This window comes from Carcharodon carcharias, chromosome 1 (genome assembly GCF_017639515.1).
Source record: "Carcharodon carcharias isolate sCarCar2 chromosome 1, sCarCar2.pri, whole genome shotgun sequence".
In the NCBI taxonomy this organism is placed as follows: Eukaryota; Metazoa; Chordata; class Chondrichthyes; order Lamniformes; family Lamnidae; genus Carcharodon; species Carcharodon carcharias.
In genome coordinates this window covers 80,723,242-80,746,006 of record NC_054467.1, presented here as the reverse complement: position 1 = coordinate 80,746,006, position 22,765 = coordinate 80,723,242, and positions in this window count along the sequence as shown.

Sequence of the window (22,765 nt, the reverse complement as noted above, 5' to 3'; positions counted from 1 at the left end):
AAAGTAGGGATGGAGTGAATGTAGCGGGATGAGAGCAGGGATGGAGTCTGGGATGGAGGATGAGAGTAGGGATTGGGTGAGTGTGGGTGGATGAGAGTAGGGATGGAGTGAGTGTGGGTGGGCTGAGAGTAGCGATGTAGTGTGGTTTGGGGAATGAGAGTAGGGATGGAGTGTGGGGTGGGGGTCGAGAGTAGGCTTGGAGTGAGTGTGGGGGATGAGATTAGGGATGGAGTGAGTGTGGGGGAAGGAGAGTAGGGATGGAGTGTGGGGTGGGGGATGAGATTTGTAATGTAGTGAAAGTGGGGGCATGAGAGTACGGATGGAGTGAGTGGGTGGGATGAGAGTAGAGATGGAGTGGGTGTGGGGGGATGAGATTAGGGATGAAGTGAGTGTGGGGAATGAGAGTAGGGATGGAGTGACTTTGAGGGATGAGAGTAGGGATGGAGTGAGTGCAGGTGGGATGGGAGTAGGAATGGAGTGAGTGTGGGAGAATGAGTGTTGGGATGGAGTGAGTGTGGGGGGATGAGAGTAGAGATGGAGAGAGTGTGTGGAGTATGAGAGTAACGATGGAGTGAGTTTTGGGGATGAGAGTAGGGATGGGGTGAATGTGGGGTGATGAGACTAGGGATTGAGAGAGCATTGGGGCATGAGTGTAGGAACGGATTGAGTGTGGGGGCATGAGAATAGGGATGTTGTGTGTGCTAGGGATGTGAGTAGGGATGGTATGTGGGGGGGCGGCATTGAGAGTAGGGATGGAGTGAGTGTGGTGATGAGAGTAGGGTGGAGTGTGAGATGGGGGTGAGTGTAGTGATGGAGTGTGGGGAGGATGAGAGTAGAGATGGAGTGAGTGTGGGGGAAGGAGAGTAGGGATGGAGTGAATGTGGGGGTGATGAGTGTAGGGATGGAGTGAGTGTGGGGGGGATGAGAGTAGGGATGGAGTGAGTGTGGGGGGAGGTGTGTAGGGATGCAGTGAGTGTGGGGGATGAGAGTAGGGATGGAGTGAGTGTGTGGGGAGAAGAGCGTACGGATGGAGTGAGTGTGGGTGTATGAGCGTAGGGTTGGAGTGTGAGGTGGGGAATGAGAGTTGGTTTGGAGTTAGAGTGGGGGGGATGAGATTAGGGATCGACTGAGTGTGGGGGTTGGATGAGAGTAGGGATGCGGTGAATGTGGGGGTGATGAGAGAAGGAATGGAGTGATAGTGGGGGGCTGAGAGTAGGGATGGAGTAAGTGTGGGCGATGAGAGTAGGGATGGAGTGAGTTTGGGGTGGATGAGTGTAGGGATGGAGTTTGGGTTGGATGAGACTAGGAATTTTGTGAGTGTGGGGGGCATGAGAGTACTGATGGAGTGAGTGTGGGGGAATGAGAATATGGATGGAGTGAGTGTGGTGTATGAGAGTAGGGATGGAGTGAGTTTGTGGGATGAGAGTAGGGATGGTGTGCGTGTGGGCGTGTTGGGAGGAGGTATGGAGTGAGTGTGGGGTGAAGAGTGTAGGGATGGAGTGAGTGTGGGCGGGATGAGAGTAGGGATGGAGTGTGTGTGGGGAATGAGTGTAGGGATGGGGTGAGTGTGGTCGGCATGATAGGAGGGATGGAGTGATTGTGGTGGGGGATGAGAGTAGTGATGGAGTGAATGTGGGGGGGATGAGTGTAGGGATGGAGTTAGTGTGGGGGGTTGAGAGTAGGGATGGAGTGACTGTGTTGGGGATGAGAGTAGCGATGGAGTGAATGTAGCGGGATGAGAGTAGGGAAGGTGTGTGGGGATGGCGATGTGAGTCGGGATGGAATGAGTGTGGGGGATGAGTGTAGGGATGGAGTGAGTGTGGGGGGATGAGATTAGGGATTGAGTGTGGGTTGGGGGATGAGAGTAGTGAAGGATAGAGTGTGGGGGGATGAGAGTAGGGATGTAGTGTGTGGGAGATGAGAGATGGGATGGAGTGAGTGTGGGGTGGATGAGGGTAGGGATGGAGGTGGGGTGGGGGATGAGAGTAGGGATGGAGTGAATGTAGCGGGATGAGAGCAGGGATGGAGTCTGGGATGGAGGATGAGAGTAGGGATTGGGTGAGTGTGGGGGGATGAGAGTAGGGATGGAGTGAGTGTGGGTGGGATGAGAGTAGCGATGTAGTGTGGTTTGGGGAATGAGAGTAGGGATGGAGTGTGGGGTGGGGGTCGAGAGTAGGCTTGGAGTGAGTGTGGGGGGATGAGAGTAGGGATGGAGTGAGTGTGGGGTGATGAGAGTAGGGATGGAGTGAGTGTGGGTTGGATGAGAGTAGCGATGAAGTTTGGGGTTGGGGATGAGAGTAGGGATGGTGTGAGTGTGGGGGGATGTGGGTAAGGATGGAGTGCGTGTGGGGGATGAGATTAGGGATGGAGTGTGGGGTGGCGGATGAGATTTGTAATGTAGTGAATGTGGGGGCATGAGAGTACGGATGGAGTGAGTGGGTGGGATGAGAGTAGGGATGGAGTGAGTGTGGGGGGATTAGATTAGGGATGGAGTGAGTGTGGGGAATGAGAGTAGGGATGGAGTGACTTTGAGGGATGAGAGTAGGGATGGAGTGAGTGCAGGTGGGATGGGAGTAGGAATGGAGTGAGTGTGGGAGAATGAGAGTTGGGATGGAGTGAGTGTGGGGGGATGAGTGTAGAGATGGAGAGAGTGTGTGGAGTATGAGAGTAACGATGGAGTGAGTTTTGGGGATGAGAGTAGGGATGGGGTGAATGTGGGGGGATGAGAGTAGGGATTGAGTGAGCGTGGGGGCATGAGTGTAGGAATGGATTGAGTGTGGGGGCATGAGAATAGGGATGGTGTGTGTGTGCTAGGGATGTAAGTAGGGATGGTATGTTGGGGGGGCAGAATTGAGAGTAGGGATGGAGTGAGTGTGGTGATGAGAGTAGGGTGGATTGTGAGATGCGGGTGAGTGTAGTGATGGAGTGTGGGGAGGATGAGAGTAGAGATGGAGCGAGTGTGGGGGATGAGATTAGGGATGGAGTGAGTGTGGGGGAAGGAGAGTTGGGATGGAGTGTGGGGTGGGGGATGAGATTTGTAATGTAGTGAAAGTGGGGGCATGAGAGTACGGATGGAGTGAGTGGGTGGGATGAGAGTAGGGATGGAGTGTGTGTGGGGGGGATGAGATTAGGGATGGAGTGAGTGTGAGGAATGAGAGTAGGGATGGAGTGACTTTGAGGGATGAGAGTAGGGATGGAGTGAGTGCAGGTGGGATGGGAGTAGGAATGGAGTGAGTGTGGGAGAATGAGAGTTGGGATGGAGTGAGTGTGGGGGAATGAGAGTAGAGATGGAGAGAGTGTGTGGAGTATGAGAGTAACGATGGAGTGAGTTTTGGGGATGAGAGTAGGGATGGGGTGAATGTGGGGGGATGAGACTAGGGATTGAGTGAGCATGGGGGCATGAGTGTAGGAACGGATTGAGTGTGGGGGCATGAGAATAGGGATGGTGTGTGTGCTAGGGATGTGAGTAGGGATGGTATGTGGGGGGGGCGGCATTGAGAGTAGGGATGGATTGAGTGTGGTGATGAGAGTAGGGTGGGGTGTGAGATGGGGGTGAGTGTAGTGATGCAGTGTGGGGAGGATGAGAGTAGAGATGGAGTGAGTGTGGGGGAAGGAGAGTAGGGATGGAGTGAATGTGGGGGTGATGAGTGTAGGGATGGAGTGAGTGTGGGGGGGATGAGAGTAGGGATGGAGTGAGTGTGGGGGGAGGAGTGTAGGCATGCAGTGAGTGTGGGGGATGAGAGTAGGGATGGAGTGAGTGTGTTGGGAGAAGAGCTTACGGATGGAGTGAGTGGGTGTATGAGCGTAGGGTTGGAGTGTGAGGTGGGGAATGAGAGTTGGTTTGGAGTTAGAGTGGGGGGGATGAGATTAGGGATCGACAGAGTGTGGGGGTTGGATGAGAGTAGGGATGCGGTGAATGTGGGGGTGATGAGAGTAGGAATGGAGTGATAGTGGGGGGCTGAGAGTAGGGATGGAGTAAGTGTGGGCGATGAGAGTAGGGATGGAGTGAGTTTGGGGTGGATGAGTGTAGGGATGGAGTTTGGGTTGGATGAGACTAGGAATTTTGTGAGCGTGGGGGGCATGAGAGTACTGATGGAGTGAGTGTGTGGGAATGAGAATAGGGATGGAGTGAGTGTGGGGGATGAGAGTAGGGATGGAGTGAGTTTGTGGGATGAGAGTAGGGATGGTGTGCGTGTGGGCGTGTTGGGAGGAGGTATGGAGTGAGTGTGGGGTGAAGAGTGTAGGGATGGAGTGAGTGTGGGCGGGATGAGAGTAGGGATGGAGTGTGTGTGGGGAATGAGTGTAGGGATGGGGTGAGTGTGGTCGGCATGATAGGAGGGATGGAGTGAGTGTGGTGGGGGATGAGAGTAGTGATGGAGTGAATGTGGGGGGGATGAGTGTAGGGATGGAGTTAGTGTGGGGGGTTGAGAGTAGGGATGGAGTGACTGTGTTGCGGGAAGAGAGTAGCGATGGAGTGAATGTAGCGGGATGAGAGTAGGGAAGGAGTGTGGGGATGGCGAGTGTGGGGGTGATGAGTGTAGGGATGGAGTGAGTGTGGGGGGGGATGAGAGTAGGGATGGAGTGAGTGTGGGGGGATGAATGTAGGGATGCAGTGAGTGTGGGGGATGAGAGTAGGGATGGAGTGAGTGTGGGGGATGAGCATAGGGATGGAGCGAGTGTGGGGGATGAGAGTAGGGATGGAGTGAGTGTGCGGGATGAGAGTAGGGATGGAGTGATTGTGTGGGGAGAAGAGCGTACGGATGGAGTGAGTGTGGGCGTATGAGCGTAGGGTTGGAGTGTGAGGTGGGGAATGAGAGTTGGTTTGGAGTTAGAGTGGGGGGGATGAGATTAGGGATCGACTGAGTGTCGGGGTTGGATGAGAGTAGGGATGCGTTGAATGTGGGGGTGATGAGAGTAGGGATGGAATGATAGTGGGGGGCTGAGAGTAGGGATGGAGTAAGTGTGGGCGATGAGAGTAGGGATGGAGTGAATTTGGGGTGGATGAGTGTAGGGATGGAGTTTGGGTTGGATGAGACTAGGAATTTTGTGAGTGTAGGGGGCATGAGAGTACTGATGGAGTGAGTGTGGGGGAATGAGAACAGGGATGGAGTGAGTGTGGGGGATGTGAGTAGGGATGGAGTGAGTTTGTGGGATGAGAGTAGGGATGGTGTGCGTGTGGGCGTGTTGGGAGGAGGTATGGAGTGAGTGTGGGGTGAAGAGTGTAGGGATGGAGTGAGTGTGGGCGGGATGAGAGTAGGGATGGAGTATGTGTGGGGAATGAGTGTAGGGATGGGGTGAGTGTGGTCGGCATGATAGGAGGGATGGAGTGAGTGTGGTGGGGGATGAGAGTAGTGATGGAGTGAATGTGTGGGGGGATGAGAGGAGAGATGGAGTTAGTGTGAGGGGTTGAGAGTAGGGATGGAGTGACTGTGTTGGGGGATGAGAGTAGCGATGGAGTGAATGTAGCGGGATGAGAGTAGGGAAGGAGTGTGGGGATGGCGATGTGAGTCGGGATGGAATGAGTGTGGGGGATGAGTGTAGGAATGGAGTGAGTGTGGGGGGATGAGAGTAGGGATTGAGTGTGGGTTGGGGGATAAGAGTAGTGAAGGAGAGAGTGTGGGGGGATGAGAGTAGGGATGTAGTGTGAGGGAGATGAGAGTTGGGATGGAGTGAGTGTGGGGTGGATGAGGGTAGGGATGGAGGTGGGATGGGGGATGAGAGTAGGGATGGAGTGAACGTAGCGGGATGAGAGCAGTGATGGAGTCTGGGATGGAGGATGAGAGTAGGGATTGGGTGAGTGTGGGGGGATGAGAGTAGGGATGGAGTGAGTGTGGGTGGGCTGAGAGTAGCGATGTAGTGTGGTTTGGGGAATGAGAGTAGGGATGGAGTGTGGGGTGGGGGTCGAGAGTAGGCTTGGAGTGAGTGTGGGGGGATGAGAGTAGTGATGGAGTGAGTGTGGGGTGATGAGAGTAGGGATGGAGTGAGTGTGGGTTGGATGAGAGTAGCGATGAAGTTTGGGGTTGGGAATGAGAGTAGGGATGGAGTGAGTTTGGGGGACATGTGTGTACGGATGGAGTGAGTGTGGAGTATGAGAGTTGGGATGGAGTGAGTTTGGGGGGATGTGAGTGGGGATGGAGTGAGTGTGGGGGATGAGATTAGGGATGGAGTGAGTGTGGGGGACTGAGATTAGGGATGGAGTGAGGGGTGGCGGATGAGATTTGTAATGTCGTGAATGTGGGGGCATGAGAGTACGGATGGAGTGAGTGGGTGGGATGAGAGTAGGGATGGAGTGAGTGTGGGGGGATTAGATTAGGGATGGAGTGAGTGTGGGGAATGAGAGTAGGGATGGAGTGACTTTGAGGGATGAGAGTAGGGATGGAGTGAGAGCAGGTGGGATGGGAGTAGGAATGGAGTGAGTGTGGGAGAATGAGAGTTGGGATGGAGTGAGTGTGGGGGGATGAGAGTAGAGATGGAGAGAGTGTGTGGAGTATGAGAGTAACGATGGAGTGAGTTTTGGGGATGAGAGTAGGGATGGGGTGAATGTGGGGGGATGAGAGTAGGGATTGAGTGAGCGTGGGGGCATGAGTGTAGGAATGGATTGAGTGTGGGGGCATGAGAATAGGGATGGTGTGTGTGCTAGGGATGTGAGTAGGGATGGTATGTGGGGGGGCGGCATTGAGAGAAGGGATGGAGTGAGTGTGGTGATGAGAGTAGGGTGGAGTGTGAGATGGGGGTGAGTGTAGTGATGGAGTATGGGGAGTGTGGAGTAGGGATGGAGTGAGTGTGGGGGGGCTGAGAGTAGCGATGTAGTGTGGTTTGGGGAATGAGAGTAGGGATGGAGTGTGGGTTGGGGGACAAGAGTAAGCTTGGAGTGAGTGTGGGGGGATGAGAGTAGGTATGTGAGTGAGTGTGGGGTGATGAGAGTAGGGATGGAGTGAATGTGGGTTGGATGAGAGTAGCGATGAGGTTTGGGGTTGGGGATGAGAGTAGGGATGTAGTGAGTTTGGGGGGCATGAATGTTCAGATGGAGTGAGTGGGGGGGATGAGATTAGGGATCGACTGAGTGTGGGGGTTGGATGAGAGTAGGGACGCGGTGAATGTGGGGGTGATGAGAGTAGCGATGGAGTGATGGTGGGGGGCTGAGCGTTGGGATGGAGTAAATGTGGGCGATGAGAGTAGGGATGGAGAAAGTGTGGGGGGATGACAGTAGGGATGGAATGTCGGGTGGTGGATGAGACTAGGGATGGAGTGAGTGTGGGGTGGATGAGTGTAGGGATGGAGTTTGGGTTGGGGGATGAGAGTAGGGATATAGTGAGTGTGGGGGGCATGAGAGTACAGATGGAGTTAGTGTGAGGGAATGAGAATAGGGATAGAGTGAGTGTGGGATGATGAGTGTAGGGATGGGGTGAGTGTGGGCAGCATGCTAGGAGGGATGGAGTGAGTGTGGTGGGGGATGAGAGTAGTGATGGAGGGAATGTGGGGAGGATGAGTATAGAGATGGAGTTAGTGTGGGGTGTTGAGAGTAGGGATGGAGTGATTGTGGTGGGGGATGAGAGTAGGGATGGAGTGTGGGGATGGCGATGAGAGTCGGGATGGAATGAATGTGGGGAGGATGAGTGTAGGGATGGAGTTAGTGTGGGGTGTTGACAGTAGGGATGGAGTGACTGTGGTGTGAGATGAGAGTAGGGATGGAGTGAATGTAGCGGGATGAGAGTAGGGAAGGAGTGTGGGGATGGCGATGAGAGTCGGGATGGAATGAGTGTGGGGGATGAGAGTAGGGATGGAGTGAGTGTGCGGGGATGAGAGTAGGGATGGAGTGTGGGTTGGGGGATGAGAGTAGTGAGGGAGAGAGTGTGGGGGGATGAGAGTAGGGATGTAGTGTGTGGGAGATGAGAGTTGGGATGGAGTGAGTGTGGGGTGGATGAGGGTAACGATGGAGGGTGGGAAGGGGGATGAGAGTAGGGATGGAGTGAATGTAGCGGGATGAGAGCAGGGATGGAGTATGGGATGGAGGATGAGAGTAGGGATTGGGTGAGTGTGGGGGGATGAGAGTAGGGATGGAGTGAGTGTGGGCGGGCTGCGTCTAGCGATGTAGTGTGGTTTGGGGAATGAGAGTAGGGATGGAGTGTGGGGTGGGGACGAGAGTAAACTTGGAGTGAGTGTGGGGGGATGAGAGTAGGGATGGAGTGAGTGTGGGGGGATGAGTGTAGGGATGCAGTGAGTGTGGGGGATGAGAGTAGGGATGGAGTGAGTGTGGGGGATGAGCATAGGGATGGAGCGACTGTGGGGGATGAGAGTAGGGATGGGGTGAGTGTGCGGGATGAGAGTCGGGATGGAGTGAGTGTGTGGGGAGAAGAGCGTACGGATGGAGTGAGTGTGGGGGTATGAGCGTAGGGTTGGAGTGTGAGGTGGGGAATGAGAGTTGGTTTGGAGTTAGAGTGGGGGGGATGAAATTAGGGATCGACTGAGTGTGGGAGTTGGATGAGAGTAGGGATGCGTTGAATGTGGGGGTGATGAGAGTAGGAATGGAGTGATAGTGGGGGGCTGAGAGTAGGGATGGAGTAAGTGTGGGCGATGAGAGTAGGGATGGAGTGAGTTTGGGGTGGATGAGTGTAGGGATGGAGTTTGGGTTGGATGAGACTAGGAATTTTGTGAGTGTAGGGGGCATGAGAGTACTGATGGAGTGAGTGTGGGGGAATGAGAATAGGGATGGAATGAGTGTGGGGGATGAGAGTAGGGATGGAGTGATTTTGTGGGATGAGAGTAGGGATGGTGTGCGTGTGGGCGTGTTGGGAGGAGGTATGGAGTGAGTGTGGGGTGAAGAGTGTAGGGATGGAGTGAGTGTGGGCGGGATGAGAGTAGGGATGGAGTATGTGTGGGGAATGAGTGTAGGGATGGGGTGAGTGTGGTCGGCATGATAGGAGGGATGGAGTGAGTGTGGTGGGGGATGAGAGTAGTGATGGAGTGAATGTGGGGGGGATGAGAGGAGAGATGGAGTTAGTGTGAGGGGTTGAGAGTAGGGATGGAGTGACTGTGTTGGGGGATGAGAGTAGCGATGGAGTGAATGTAGCGGGATGAGAGTAGGGAAGGAGTGTGGGGATGGCGATGTGAGTCGGGATGGAATGAGTGTGGGGGATGAGTGTAGGAATGGAGTGAGTGTGGGGGGATGAGAGTAGGGATTGAGTGTGGGTTGCGGGATGAGAGTAGTGAAGGAGAGAGTGTGGGGGGATGAGAGTAGGGATGTAGTGTGTGGGAGATGAGAGTTGGGATGGAGTGAGTGTGGGGTGGATGAGGGTAGGGATGGAGGTGGGTTGGGGGATGAGAGTAGGGATGGAGTGAACGTAGTGGGATGAGAGCAGGGATGGAGTCTGGGATGGAGGATGAGAGTAGGGATTGGGTGAGTGTGGGGGGATGAGAGTAGGGATGGAGTGAGTGTGGGTGGGCTGAGAGTAGCGATGTAGTGTGGTTTGGGGAATGAGAGTAGGGATGGAGTGTGGGGTTGGGGTCGAGAGTAGGCTTGGAGTGAGTGTGGGGGGATGAGAGTAGGGATGGAGTGAGTGTGGGGTGATGAGAGTAGGGATGGAGTGAGTGTGGGTTGGATGAGAGTAGCGATGAAGTTTGGGGTTGGGAATGAGAGTAGGGATGGAGTGAGTTTGGGGGACATGTGTGTACGGATGGAGTGAGTGTGGGGTATGAGAGTTGGGATGGAGTGAGTTTGGGGGGATGTGAGTAGGGATGGAGTGAGTGTGGGGGATGAGATTAGGGATGGAGTGTGGGGTGGCGGATGAAATTTGTAATGTAGTGAATGTGGGGGCATGAAAGTACGGATGGAGTGAGTGGGTGGGATGAGAGTAGGGATGGAGTGAGTGTGGGGGGATGAGATTAGGGATGGAGTGAGTGTGGGGAATGAGAGTAGGGATGGAGTGACTTTGAGGGATGAGAGTAGGGATGGAGTGAGTGCAGGTGGGATGGGAGTAGGAATGGAGTGAGTGTGGGAGAATGAGAGTTGGGATGGAGTGAGTGTGGGGGGATGAGAGTAGAGATGGAGAGAGAGTGTGGAGTATGAGAGTAACGATGGAGTGAGTTTTGGGGATGAGAGTAGGGATGGGGTGAATGTGGGGGGATGAGAGTAGGGATTGAGTGAGCGTGGGGGCATGAGTGTAGGAATGGATTGAGTGTGGGGGCATGAGAATAGGGATGGTGAGTCTGCTAGGGATGTGAGTAGGGATGGTATGTGGGGGGGCGGCATTGAGAGAAGGGATGGAGTGAGTGTGGTGATGAGATTAGGGTGGAGTGTGAGATAGGGGTGAGTGTAGTGATGGAGTGTGGGGAGGATGAGAGTAGGGATGGAGTGAGTGTGGGGGAAGGAGAGTAGGGATGGAGTGAATGTGGGGGTGATGAGTGTAGGGATGGAGTGAGTGTGGGGGGGATGAGAGTAGGGATGGAGTGAGTGTGGGGGATGAGTGTAGGGATGCAGTGAGTGTGGGGGATGAGAGTAGGGATGGAGTGAGCGTGGGGTGGATGAGGGTAGGGATGGAGGTGGGGTGGGGGATGAGAGTAGGGATGGAGTGAATGTAGCGGGATGAGAGCAGGGATGGAGTCTGGGATGGAGGATGAGAGTAGGGATTGGGTGAGTGTGGGGGGATGAGTGTAGGGATGGAGTGAGTGTGGGGGGGATGAGAGTAGGGATGGAGTGAGTGTGGGGGATGAGTGTAGGGATGCAGTGAGTGTGGGGGATGAGAGTAGGGATGGAGTGAGTGTGGGTGGGCTGAGAGTAGAGATGTAGTGTGGTATGGGGAATGAGAGTAGGGATGGAGTGTGGGGTGGGGGTCGAGAGTAGGCTTGGAGTGAGTGTGGGGGGATGAGAGTAGGGATGGAGTGAGTGTGGGGTGATGAGAGTAGGGATGGAGTGAGTGACGGTTGGATGAGAGTTGCGATGAAGTTTGGGGTTGGGAATGAGAGTAGGGATGCAGTGAGTTTGGGGGACATGTGTGTACGGATGGAGTGAGTGTGGAGTATGAGAGTTGGGATGGAGTGAGTTTGGGGGGATGTGAGTAGGGATGGAGTGAGTGTGGGTGATGAGATTAGGGATGGAGTGAGTGTGGGGGAATGAGATTAGGGATGGAGTGTGGGGTGGCGGATGAGATTTGTAATGTAGTGAATGTGGGGACATGAGAGTACGGATGGAGTGAGTGGGTGGGATGAGAGTAGGCATGGAGTGAGTGTGGGGGGGATGAGATTAGGGATGGAGTGAGTGTGGGGAATGAGAGTAGGGATGGAGTGACTTTGAGGGATGAGAGTAGGGATGGAGTGAGGGCAGGTGGGATGGGAGTAGGAATGGAGTGAGTGTGGGAGAATGAGAGTTGGGATGGAGTGAGTGTGGGGGGATGAGAGTAGAGATGGAGAGAGTGTGTGGAGTATGAGAGTAATGATGGAGTGAGTTTTGGGGATGAGAGTAGGGATGGGGTGAATGTGGGGGGATGAGAGTAGGGATTGAGTGAGTATGGGGGCATGAGTGTAGGAATGGATTGAGTGTGGGGGCATGAGAATAGAGATGGTGTGTGTGCTAGGGATGTGAGTAGGGATGGTATGTGGGGGGGCGGCATTGAGAGTAGGGATGGAGTGAGTGTGGGCGGGATGAGAGTAGGGTTGGAGTATGTGTGGGGAATGAGTGCAGGGATGGGGTGAGTGTGGTCGGCATGATAGGAGGGATGGAGTGAGTGTGGTGGGGGATGAGAGTAGTGATGGAGTGAATGTGGGGGGGATGAGAGTAGGGATGGAGTTAGTGTGAGGGGTTGAGAGTAGGGATGGAGTGACTGTGTTGGGGGATGAGAGTAGCGATGGAGTGAATGTAGCGGGATGACAGTAGGGAAGGAGTGTGGGGATGGCGATGTGAGTCGGGATGGAATGAGTGTGGGGGGTGAGTGTAGGGATGGAGTGAGTGTGGAGGGATGAGAGTAGGGATTGAGTGTGGGTTGCGGGATGAGAGTAGTGAAGGAGAGAGTGTGGGGGGATGAGAGTAGGGATGGAGTGAGTGTGGGTGGGCTGAGAGTAGCGATGTAGTGTGGTTTGGGGAATGAGAGTAGGGATGGTGTGTGGGGTGGGGGTCGAGAGTAGGCTTGGAGTGAGTGTGGGGGCTGAGAGTAAGGATGGAGTGAGTGTGGGGTGATGAGAGTAGGGATGGAGTGAGTGTGGGGAATGAGAGTAGGGATGGAGTGACTTTGAGGGATGAGATTAGGGATGGAGTGAGTGCAGGTGGGATGGGAGTAGGAATGGAGTGAGTGTGGGAGAATGAGAGTTGGGATGGAGTGAGTGTGGGGGGATGAGAGTAGAGATGGAGAGAGTGTGTGGAGTATGAGAGTAATGATGGAGTGAGTTTTGGGGGTGAGAGTAGGGATGGGGTGAATGTGGGGGGATGAGAGTAGGGATTGAGTGAGCGTGGGGGCATGAGTGTAGGAATGGATTGAGTGTGGGGGCATGAGAATAGGGATGGTGTGTGTGCTAGGGTGTGAGTAGGGATGGTATGTGGGGGGGCGGCATTGAGAGTAGGGATGGAGTGCGTGTGGTGATGAGAGTAGGGTGGAGTGTGAGATGGGGGTGAGTGTAGTGATGGAGTGTGGGGAGGATGAGAGTAGGGATGGAGTGAGTGGGAGATGAGAGTTGGGATGGAGTGAGTGTGGGGTGGATGAGGGTAGGAATGGAGGTGGGGTGGGGGATGAGAGTAGGGATGGAGTGAATGTAGCGGGATGAGAGCAGGGATGGAGTCTGGGATGGAGGATGAGAGTAGGGATTGGGTGAGTGCGGGGGGATGAGTGTAGGGATGCAGTGAGTTTGGTGGATGAGAGTAGGGATGGAGTGAGTGTGGGGGATGAGTATAGGGATGGAGCGAGTGTGGGGGATGAGAGTAGGGATGGAGTGAGTGTGTGGGGGGAAGAGCGTATGAATGGAGTGAGTGTAGGGGATGAGAGTAGGAATGGAGTGAGTTTGTGGGATGAGAGTAGGGATGGTGTACGTGTGGGCGGGTTGGGAGTAGGTAAGGAGTGAGTGTGGGGTGATGAGTGTAGGGAGTGTTTGAATGTGGGCGGGATGAGAGTAGGGATGGAGTATGTGTGGGGAATGAGTGTTGGGATGGGGTGAGTGTGGTCGGCATGATAGGAGGGATGGAGTGAGTGTGGTGGGGGATGAGAGTAGTGATGGAGTGAATGTGGGGGGGATGAGAGGAGAGATGGAGTTAGTGTGAGTGGTTGAGAGTAGGGATGGAGTGACTGTGTTGGGGAATGAGAGAAGCGATGGAGTGAATGTAGCGGGATGAGAGTAGGGAAGGAGTGTGGGGATGGCGATGTGAGTCGGGATGGAATGAGTGTGGGGGATTAGTGTAGGGATGGAGTGAGTGTGGGGGATGAGAGTAGGGATTGAGTGTGGGTTGGGGATGAGAGTAGTGAAGGAGAGAGTGTGGGGGGATGAGAGTAGGGATGTAGTGTGTGGGAGATGAGAGTTGGGATGGAGTGAGTGTGGGGTGGATGAGGGTAGGGATGGAGGGTGGGATGGGGGATGAGAGTAGGGATGGAGTGAATGTAGCGGGATGAGAGCAGGGATGGAGTCTGGGATGGAGGATGAGAGTAGGGATTGGGTGAGTGTGGGGGGATGAGAGTAGGGATGGAGTGAGTGTGGGTGGGCTGAGAGTAGCGATGTAGTGTGGTTTGGGGAATGAGAGTAGGGATGGAGTGTGGGGTGGGGGTCGAGAGTAGGCTTGGAGTGAGTGTGGGGGGATGAGAGTAGGGATGGAGTGAGTGTGGGGTGATGAGAGTAGGGATGGAGTGAGTGTGGGTTGGATGAGAGTAGCGATGAAGTTTGGGGTTGGGGATGAGAGTAGGGATGGAGTGAGTTTGGGGGACATGTGTGTACGGATGGAGTGAGTGTGGGTATGAGAGTTGGGATGGAGTGAGTGTGGGGGGATGTGAGTAGGGATGGAGTGAGTGTGGGGGATGCGATTAGGGATGGAGTGAGTGTGGGGGAATAAGATTAGGGATGGAGTGTGGGGTGGCGGATGAGATTTGTAATGTAGTGAATGTGGGGGCATGAGAGTACGGATGGAGTGAGTGGGTGGGATGAGAGTAGGGATGGAGTGAGTGTGGGGGGATGAGATTAGGGATGGAGTGAGTGTGGGGAATGAGAGTAGGGATGGAGTTACTTTGAGGGATGAGAGTAGGGATGGAGTGAGTGCAGGCGGGATGGGAGTAGGAATGGAGTGAGTGTGGGAGAATGAGAGTAGAGATGGAGTGAGTGTGGGGGGATGAGAGTAGGGATGGAGAGAGTGTGTGGGTTATGAGAGTAACGATGGAGTGAGTTTTGGGGATGAGAGTAGGGATGGGGTGAATGTGGGGGGATGAGACTAGGGATTGAGTGAGCATGGGGGCATGAGTGTAGGAACGGATTGAGTGTGGGGGCATGAGAATAGGGATGGTGTGTGTGCTAGGGATGTGAGTAGGGATGGTATGTGGGGGGGGCGGCATTGAGAGTAGGGATGGAGTGAGTGTGGTGATGAGAGTAGGGTGGGGTGTGAGATGGGGGTGAGTGTAGTGATGCAGTGTGGGGAGGATGAGAGTAGAGATGGAGTGAGTGTGGGGGAAGGAGAGTAGGGATGGAGTGAATGTGGGGGTGATGAGTGTAGGGATGGAGTGAGTGTGGGGGGGATGAGAGTAGGGATGGAGTGAGTGTGGGGGGAGGAGTGTAGGCATGCAGTGAGTGTGGGGGATGAGAGTAGGGATGGAGTGAGTGTGTTGGGAGAAGAGCTTACGGATGGAGTGAGTGGGTGTATGAGCGTAGGGTTGGAGTGTGAGGTGGGGAATGAGAGTTGGTTTGGAGTTAGAGTGGGGGGGATGAGATTAGGGATCGACAGAGTGTGGGGGTTGGATGAGAGTAGGGATGCGGTGAATGTGGGGGTGATGAGAGTAGGAATGGAGTGATAGTGGGGGGCTGAGAGTAGGGATGGAGTAAGTGTGGGCGATGAGAGTAGGGATGGAGTGAGTTTGGGGTGGATGAGTGTAGGGATGGAGTTTGGGTTGGATGAGACTAGGAATTTTGTGAGCGTGGGGGGCATGAGAGTACTGATGGAGTGAGTGTGTGGGAATGAGAATAGGGATGGAGTGAGTGTGGGGGATGAGAGTAGGGATGGAGTGAGTTTGTGGGATGAGAGTAGGGATGGTGTGCGTGTGGGCGTGTTGGGAGGAGGTATGGAGTGAGTGTGGGGTGAAGAGTGTAGGGATGGAGTGAGTGTGGGCGGGATGAGAGTAGGGATGGAGTGTGTGTGGGGAATGAGTGTAGGGATGGGGTGAGTGTGGTCGGCATGATAGGAGGGATGGAGTGAGTGTGGTGGGGGATGAGAGTAGTGATGGAGTGAATGTGGGGGGGATGAGTGTAGGGATGGAGTTAGTGTGGGGGGTTGAGAGTAGGGATGGAGTGACTGTGTTGCGGGAAGAGAGTAGCGATGGAGTGAATGTAGCGGGATGAGAGTAGGGAAGGAGTGTGGGGATGGCGAGTGTGGGGGTGATGAGTGTAGGGATGGAGTGAGTGTGGGGGGGGATGAGAGTAGGGATGGAGTGAGTGTGGGGGGATGAGTGTAGGGATGCAGTGAGTGTGGGGGATGAGAGTAGGGATGGAGTGAGTGTGGGGGATGAGCATAGGGATGGAGCGAGTGTGGGGGATGAGAGTAGGGATGGAGTGAGTGTGCGGGATGAGAGTAGGGATGGAGTGATTGTGTGGGGAGAAGAGCGTACGGATGGAGTGAGTGTGGGCGTATGAGCGTAGGGTTGGAGTGTGAGGTGGGGAATGAGAGTTGGTTTGGAGTTAGAGTGGGGGGGATGAGATTAGGGATCGACTGAGTGTCGGGGTTGGATGAGAGTAGGGATGCGTTGAATGTGGGGGTGATGAGAGTAGGGATGGAATGATAGTGGGGGGCTGAGAGTAGGGATGGAGTAAGTGTGGGCGATGAGAGTAGGGATGGAGTGAATTTGGGGTGGATGAGTGTAGGGATGGAGTTTGGGTTGGATGAGACTAGGAATTTTGTGAGTGTAGGGGGCATGAGAGTACTGATGGAGTGAGTGTGGGGGAATGAGAACAGGGATGGAGTGAGTGTGGGGGATGAGAGTAGGGATGGAGTGAGTTTGTGGGATGAGAGTAGGGATGGTGTGCGTGTGGGCGTGTTGGGAGGAGGTATGGAGTGAGTGTGGGGTGAAGAGTGTAGGGATGGAGTGAGTGTGGGCGGGATGAGAGCAGGGATGGAGTATGTGTAGGGAATGAGTGTAGGGATGGGGTGAGTGTGGTCGGCATGTTAGGAGGGATGGAGTGAGTGTGGTGGGGGATGAGAGTAGTGATGGAGTGAATGTGTGGGGGGATGAGAGGAGAGATGGAGTTAGTGTGAGGGGTTGAGAGTAGGGATGGAGTGACTGTGTTGGGGGATGAGAGTAGCGATGGAGTGAATGTAGCGGGATGAGAGTAGGGAAGGAGTGTGGGGATGGCGATGTGAGTCGGGATGGAATGAGTGTGGGGGATGAGTGTAGGAATGGAGTGAGTGTGGGGGGATGAGAGTAGGGATTGAGTGTGGGTTGGGGGATAAGAGTAGTGAAGGAGAGAGTGTGGGGGGATGAGAGTAGGGATGTAGTGTGAGGGAGATGAGAGTTGGGATGGAGTGAGTGTGGGGTGGATGAGGGTAGGGATGGAGGTGGGATGGGGGATGAGAGTAGGGATGGAGTGAACGTAGCGGGATGAGAGCAGTGATGGAGTCTGGGATGGAGGATGAGAGTAGGGATTGGGTGAGTGTGGGGGGATGAGAGTAGGGATGGAGTGAGTGTGGGTGGGCTGAGAGTAGCGATGTAGTGTGGTTTGGGGAATGAGAGTAGGGATGGAGTGTGGGGTGGGGGTCGAGAGTAGGCTTGGAGTGAGTGTGGGGGGATGAGAGTAGTGATGGAGTGAGTGTGGGGTGATGAGAGTAGGGATGGAGTGAGTGTGGGTTGGATGAGAGTAGCGATGAAGTTTGGGGTTGGGAATGAGAGTAGGGATGGAGTGAGTTTGGGGGACATGTGTGTACGGATGGAGTGAGTGTGGAGTATGAGAGTTGGGATGGAGTGAGTTTGGGGGGATGTGAGTTGGGATGGAGTGAGTGTGGGGGATGAGATTAGGGATGGAGTGAGTGTGGGGGACTGAGATTAGGGATGGAGTGTGGGGTGGCGGATGAGATTTGTAATGTCGTGAATGTGGGGGCATGAGAGTACGGATGGAGTGAGTGGGTGGGATGAGAGTAGGGATGGAGTGAGTGTGGGGGGATTAGATTAGGGATGGAGTGAGTGTGGGGAATGAGAGTAGGGATGGAGTGACTTTGAGGGATGAGAGTAGGGATGGAGTGAGAGCAGGTGGGATGGGAGTAGGAATGGAGTGAGTGTGGGAGAATGAGAGTTGGGATGGAGTGAGTGTGGGGGGATGAGAGTAGAGATGGAGAGAGTGTGTGGAGTATGAGAGTAACGATGGAGTGAGTTTTGGGGATGAGAGTAGGGATGGGGTGAATGTGGGGGGATGAGAGTAGGGATTGAGTGAGCGTGGGGGCATGAGTGTAGGAATGGATTGAGTGTGGGGGCATGAGAATAGGGATGGTGTGTGTGCTAGGGATGTGAGTAGGGATGGTATGTGGGGGGGCGGCATTGAGAGAAGGGATGGAGTGAGTGTGGTGATGAGAGTAGGGTGGAGTGTGAGATGGGGGTGAGTGTAGTGATGGAGTGTGGGGAGTGTGGAGTAGGGATGGAGTGAGTGTGGGGGGGCTGAGAGTAGCGATGTAGTGTGGTTTGGGGAATGAGAGTAGGGATGGAGTGTGGGTTGGGGGACAAGAGTAAGCTTGGAGTGAGTGTGGGGGGATGAGAGTAGGTATGTGAGTGAGTGTGGGGTGATGAGAGTAGGGATGGAGTGAATGTGGGTTGGATGAGAGTAGCGATGAGGTTTGGGGTTGGGGATGAGAGTAGGGATGTAGTGAGTTTGGGGGGCATGAATGTACAGATGGAGTGAGTGGGGGGGATGAGATTAGGGATCGACTGAGTGTGGGGGTTGGATGAGAGTAGGGACGCGGTGAATGTGGGGGTGATGAGAGTAGGGATGGAGTGATGGTGGGGGGCTGAGCGTTGGGATGGAGTAAATGTGGGCGATGAGAGTAGGGATGGAGAAAGTGTGGGGGGATGACAGTAGGGATGGAATGTCGGGTGGTGGATGAGACTAAGGATGGAGTGAGTGTGGGGTGGATGAGTGTAGGGATGGAGTTTGGGTTGGGGGATGAGAGTAGGGATATAGTGAGTGTGGGGGGCATGAGAGTACAGATGGAGTTAGTGTGAGGGAATGAGAATAGGGATAGAGTGAGTGTGGGATGATGAGTGTAGGGATGGGGTGAGTGTGGGCAGCATGCTAGGAGGGATGGAGTGAGTGTGGTGGGGGATGAGAGTAGTGATGGAGGGAATGTGGGGAGGATGAGTATAGAGATGGAGTTAGTGTGGGGTGTTGAGAGTAGGGATGGAGTGATTGTGGTGGGGGATGAGAGTAGGGATGGAGTGTGGGGATGGCGATGAGAGTCGGGATGGAATGAATGTGGGGAGGATGAGTGTAGGGATGGAGTTAGTGTGGGGTGTTGACAGTAGGGATGGAGTGACTGTGGTGTGAGATGAGAGTAGGGATGGAGTGAATGTAGCGGGATGAGAGTAGGGAAGGAGTGTGGGGATGGCGATGAGAGTCGGGATGGAATGAGTGTGGGGGATGAGAGTAGGGATGGAGTGAGTGTGCGGGGATGAGAGTAGGGATGGAGTGTGGGTTGGGGGATGAGAGTAGTGAGGGAGAGAGTGTGGGGGGATGAGAGTAGGGATGTAGTGTGTGGGAGATGAGAGTTGGGATGGAGTGAGTGTCGGGTGGATGAGGGTAACGATGGAGGGTGGGAAGGGGGATGAGAGTAGGGATGGAGTGAATGTAGCGGGATGAGAGCAGGGATGGAGTATGGGATGGAGGATGAGAGTAGGGATTGGGTGAGTGTGGGGGGATGAGAGTAGTGATGGAGTGAGTGTGGGGTGATGAGAGTAGGGATGGAGTGAGTGTGGGTTGGATGAGAGTAGCGATGAAGTTTGGGGTTGGGAATGAGAGTAGGGATGGAGTGAGTTTGGGGGACATGTGTGTACGGATGGAGTGAGTGTGGAGTATGAGAGTTGGGATGGAGTGAGTTTGGGGGGATGTGAGTGGGGATGGAGTGAGTGTGGGGGATGAGATTAGGGATGGAGTGAGTGTGGGGGACTGAGATTAGGGATGGAGTGTGGGGTGGCGGATGAGATTTGTAATGTCGTGAATGTGGGGGCATGAGAGTACGGATGGAGTGAGTGGGTGGGATGAGAGTAGGGATGGAGTGAGTGTGGGGGGATTAGATTAGGGATGGAGTGAGTGTGGGGAATGAGAGTAGGGATGGAGTGACTTTGAGGGATGAGAGTAGGGATGGAGTGAGAGCAGGTGGGATGGGAGTAGGAATGGAGTGAGTGTGGGAGAATGAGAGTTGGGATGGAGTGAGTGTGGGGGGATGAGAGTAGAGATGGAGAGAGTGTGTGGAGTATGAGAGTAACAATGGAGTGAGTTTTGGGGATGAGAGTAGGGATGGGGTGAATGTGGGGGGATGAGAGTAGGGATTGAGTGAGCGTGGGGGCATGAGTGTAGGAATGGATTGAGTGTGGGGGCATGAGAATAGGGATGGTGTGTGTGCTAGGGATGTGAGTAGGGATGGTATGTGGGGGGGCGGCATTGAGAGAAGGGATGGAGTGAGTGTGGTGATGAGAGTAGGGTGGAGTGTGAGATGGGGGTGAGTGTAGTGATGGAGTGTGGGGAGTGTGGAGTAGGGATGGAGTGAGTGTGGGGGGGCTGAGAGTAGCGATGTAGTGTGGTTTGGGGAATGAGAGTAGGGATGGAGTGTGGGTTGGGGGACAAGAGTAAGCTTGGAGTGAGTGTGGGGGGATGAGAGTAGGTATGTGAGTGAGTGTGGGGTGATGAGAGTAGGGATGGAGTGAATGTGGGTTGGATGAGAGTAGCGATGAGGTTTGGGGTTGGGGATGAGAGTAGGGATGTAGTGAGTTTGGGGGGCATGAATGTACAGATGGAGTGAGTGGGGGGGATGAGATTAGGGATCGACTGAGTGTGGGGGTTGGATGAGAGTAGGGACGCGGTGAATGTGGGGGTGATGAGAGTAGGGATGGAGTGATGGTGGGGGGCTGAGCGTTGGGATGGAGTAAATGTGGGCGATGAGAGTAGGGATGGAGAAAGTGTGGGGGGATGACAGTAGGGATGGAATGTCGGGTGGTGGATGAGATTAGGGATGGAGTGAGTGTGGGGTGGATGAGTGTAGGGATGGAGTTTGGGTTGGGGGATGAGAGTAGGGATATAGTGAGTGTGGGGGGCATGAGAGTACAGATGGAGTTAGTGTGAGGGAATGAGAATAGGGATAGAGTGAGTGTGGGATGATGAGTGTAGGGATGGGGTGAGTGTGGGCAGCATGCTAGGAGGGATGGAGTGAGTGTGGTGGGGGATGAGAGTAGTGATGGAGGGAATGTGGGGAGGATGAGTATAGAGATGGAGTTAGTGTGGGGTGTTGAGAGTAGGGATGGAGTGATTGTGGTGGGGGATGAGAGTAGGGATGGAGTGTGGGGATGGCGATGAGAGTCGGGATGGAATGAATGTGGGGAGGATGAGTGTAGGGATGGAGTTAGTGTGGGGTGTTGACAGTAGGGATGGAGTGACTGTGGTGTGAGATGAGAGTAGGGATGGAGTGAATGTAGCGGGATGAGAGTAGGGAAGGAGTGTGGGGATGGCGATGAGAGTCGGGATGGAATGAGTGTGGGGGATGAGAGTAGGGATGGAGTGAGTGTGCGGGGATGAGAGTAGGGATGGAGTGTGGGTTGGGGGATGAGAGTAGTGAGGGAGAGAGTGTGGGGGGATGAGAGTAGGGATGTAGTGTGTGGGAGATGAGAGTTGGGATGGAGTGAGTGTGGGGTGGATGAGGGTAACGATGGAGGGTGGGAAGGGGGATGAGAGTAGGGATGGAGTGAATGTAGCGGGATGAGAGCAGGGATGGAGTATGGGATGGAGGATGAGAGTAGGGATTGGGTGAGTGTGGGGGGATGAGAGTAGTGATGGAGTGAGTGTGGGGTGATGAGAGTAGGGATGGAGTGAGTGTGGGTTGGATGAGAGTAGCGATGAAGTTTGGGGTTGGGAATGAGAGTAGGGATGGAGTGAGTTTGGGGGACATGTGTGTACGGATGGAGTGAGTGTGGAGTATGAGAGTTGGGATGGAGTGAGTTTGGGGGGATGTGAGTGGGGATGGAGTGAGTGTGGGGGATGAGATTAGGGATGGAGTGAGTGTGGGGGACTGAGATTAGGGATGGAGTGTGGGGTGGCGGATGAGATTTGTAATGTCGTGAATGTGGGGGCATGAGAGTACGGATGGAGTGAGTGGGTGGGATGAGAGTAGGGATGGAGTGAGTGTGGGGGGATTAGATTAGGGATGGAGTGAGTGTGGGGAATGAGAGTAGGGATGGAGTGACTTTGAGGGATGAGAGTAGGGATGGAGTGAGAGCAGGTGGGATGGGAGTAGGAATGGAGTGAGTGTGGGAGAATGAGAGTTGGGATGGAGTGAGTGTGGGGGGATGAGAGTAGAGATGGAGAGAGTGTGTGGAGTATGAGAGTAACAATGGAGTGAGTTTTGGGGATGAGAGTAGGGATGGGGTGAATGTGGGGGGATGAGAGTAGGGATTGAGTGAGCGTGGGGGCATGAGTGTAGGAATGGATTGAGTGTGGGGGCATGAGAATAGGGATGGTGTGTGTGCTAGGGATGTGAGTAGGGATGGTATGTGGGGGGGCGGCATTGAGAGAAGGGATGGAGTGAGTGTGGTGATGAGAGTAGGGTGGAGTGTGAGATGGGGGTGAGTGTAGTGATGGAGTGTGGGGAGTGTGGAGTAGGGATGGAGTGAGTGTGGGGGGGCTGAGAGTAGCGATGTAGTGTGGTTTGGGGAATGAGAGTAGGGATGGAGTGTGGGTTGGGGGACAAGAGTAAGCTTGGAGTGAGTGTGGGGGGATGAGAGTAGGTATGTGAGTGAGTGTGGGGTGATGAGAGTAGGGATGGAGTGAATGTGGGTTGGATGAGAGTAGCGATGAGGTTTGGGGTTGGGGATGAGAGTAGGGATGTAGTGAGTTTGGGGGGCATGAATGTACAGATGGAGTGAGTGGGGGGGATGAGATTAGGGATCGACTGAGTGTGGGGGTTGGATGAGAGTAGGGACGCGGTGAATGTGGGGGTGATGAGAGTAGGGATGGAGTGATGGTGGGGGGCTGAGCGTTGGGATGGAGTAAATGTGGGCGATGAGAGTAGGGATGGAGAAAGTGTGGGGGGATGACAGTAGGGATGGAATGTCGGGTGGTGGATGAGATTAGGGATGGAGTGAGTGTGGGGTGGATGAGTGTAGGGATGGAGTTTGGGTTGGGGGATGAGAGTAGGGATATAGTGAGTGTGGGGGGCATGAGAGTACAGATGGAGTTAGTGTGAGGGAATGAGAATAGGGATAGAGTGAGTGTGGGATGATGAGTGTAGGGATGGGGTGAGTGTGGGCAGCATGCTAGGAGGGATGGAGTGAGTGTGGTGGGGGATGAGAGTAGTGATGGAGGGAATGTGGGGAGGATGAGTATAGAGATGGAGTTAGTGTGGGGTGTTGAG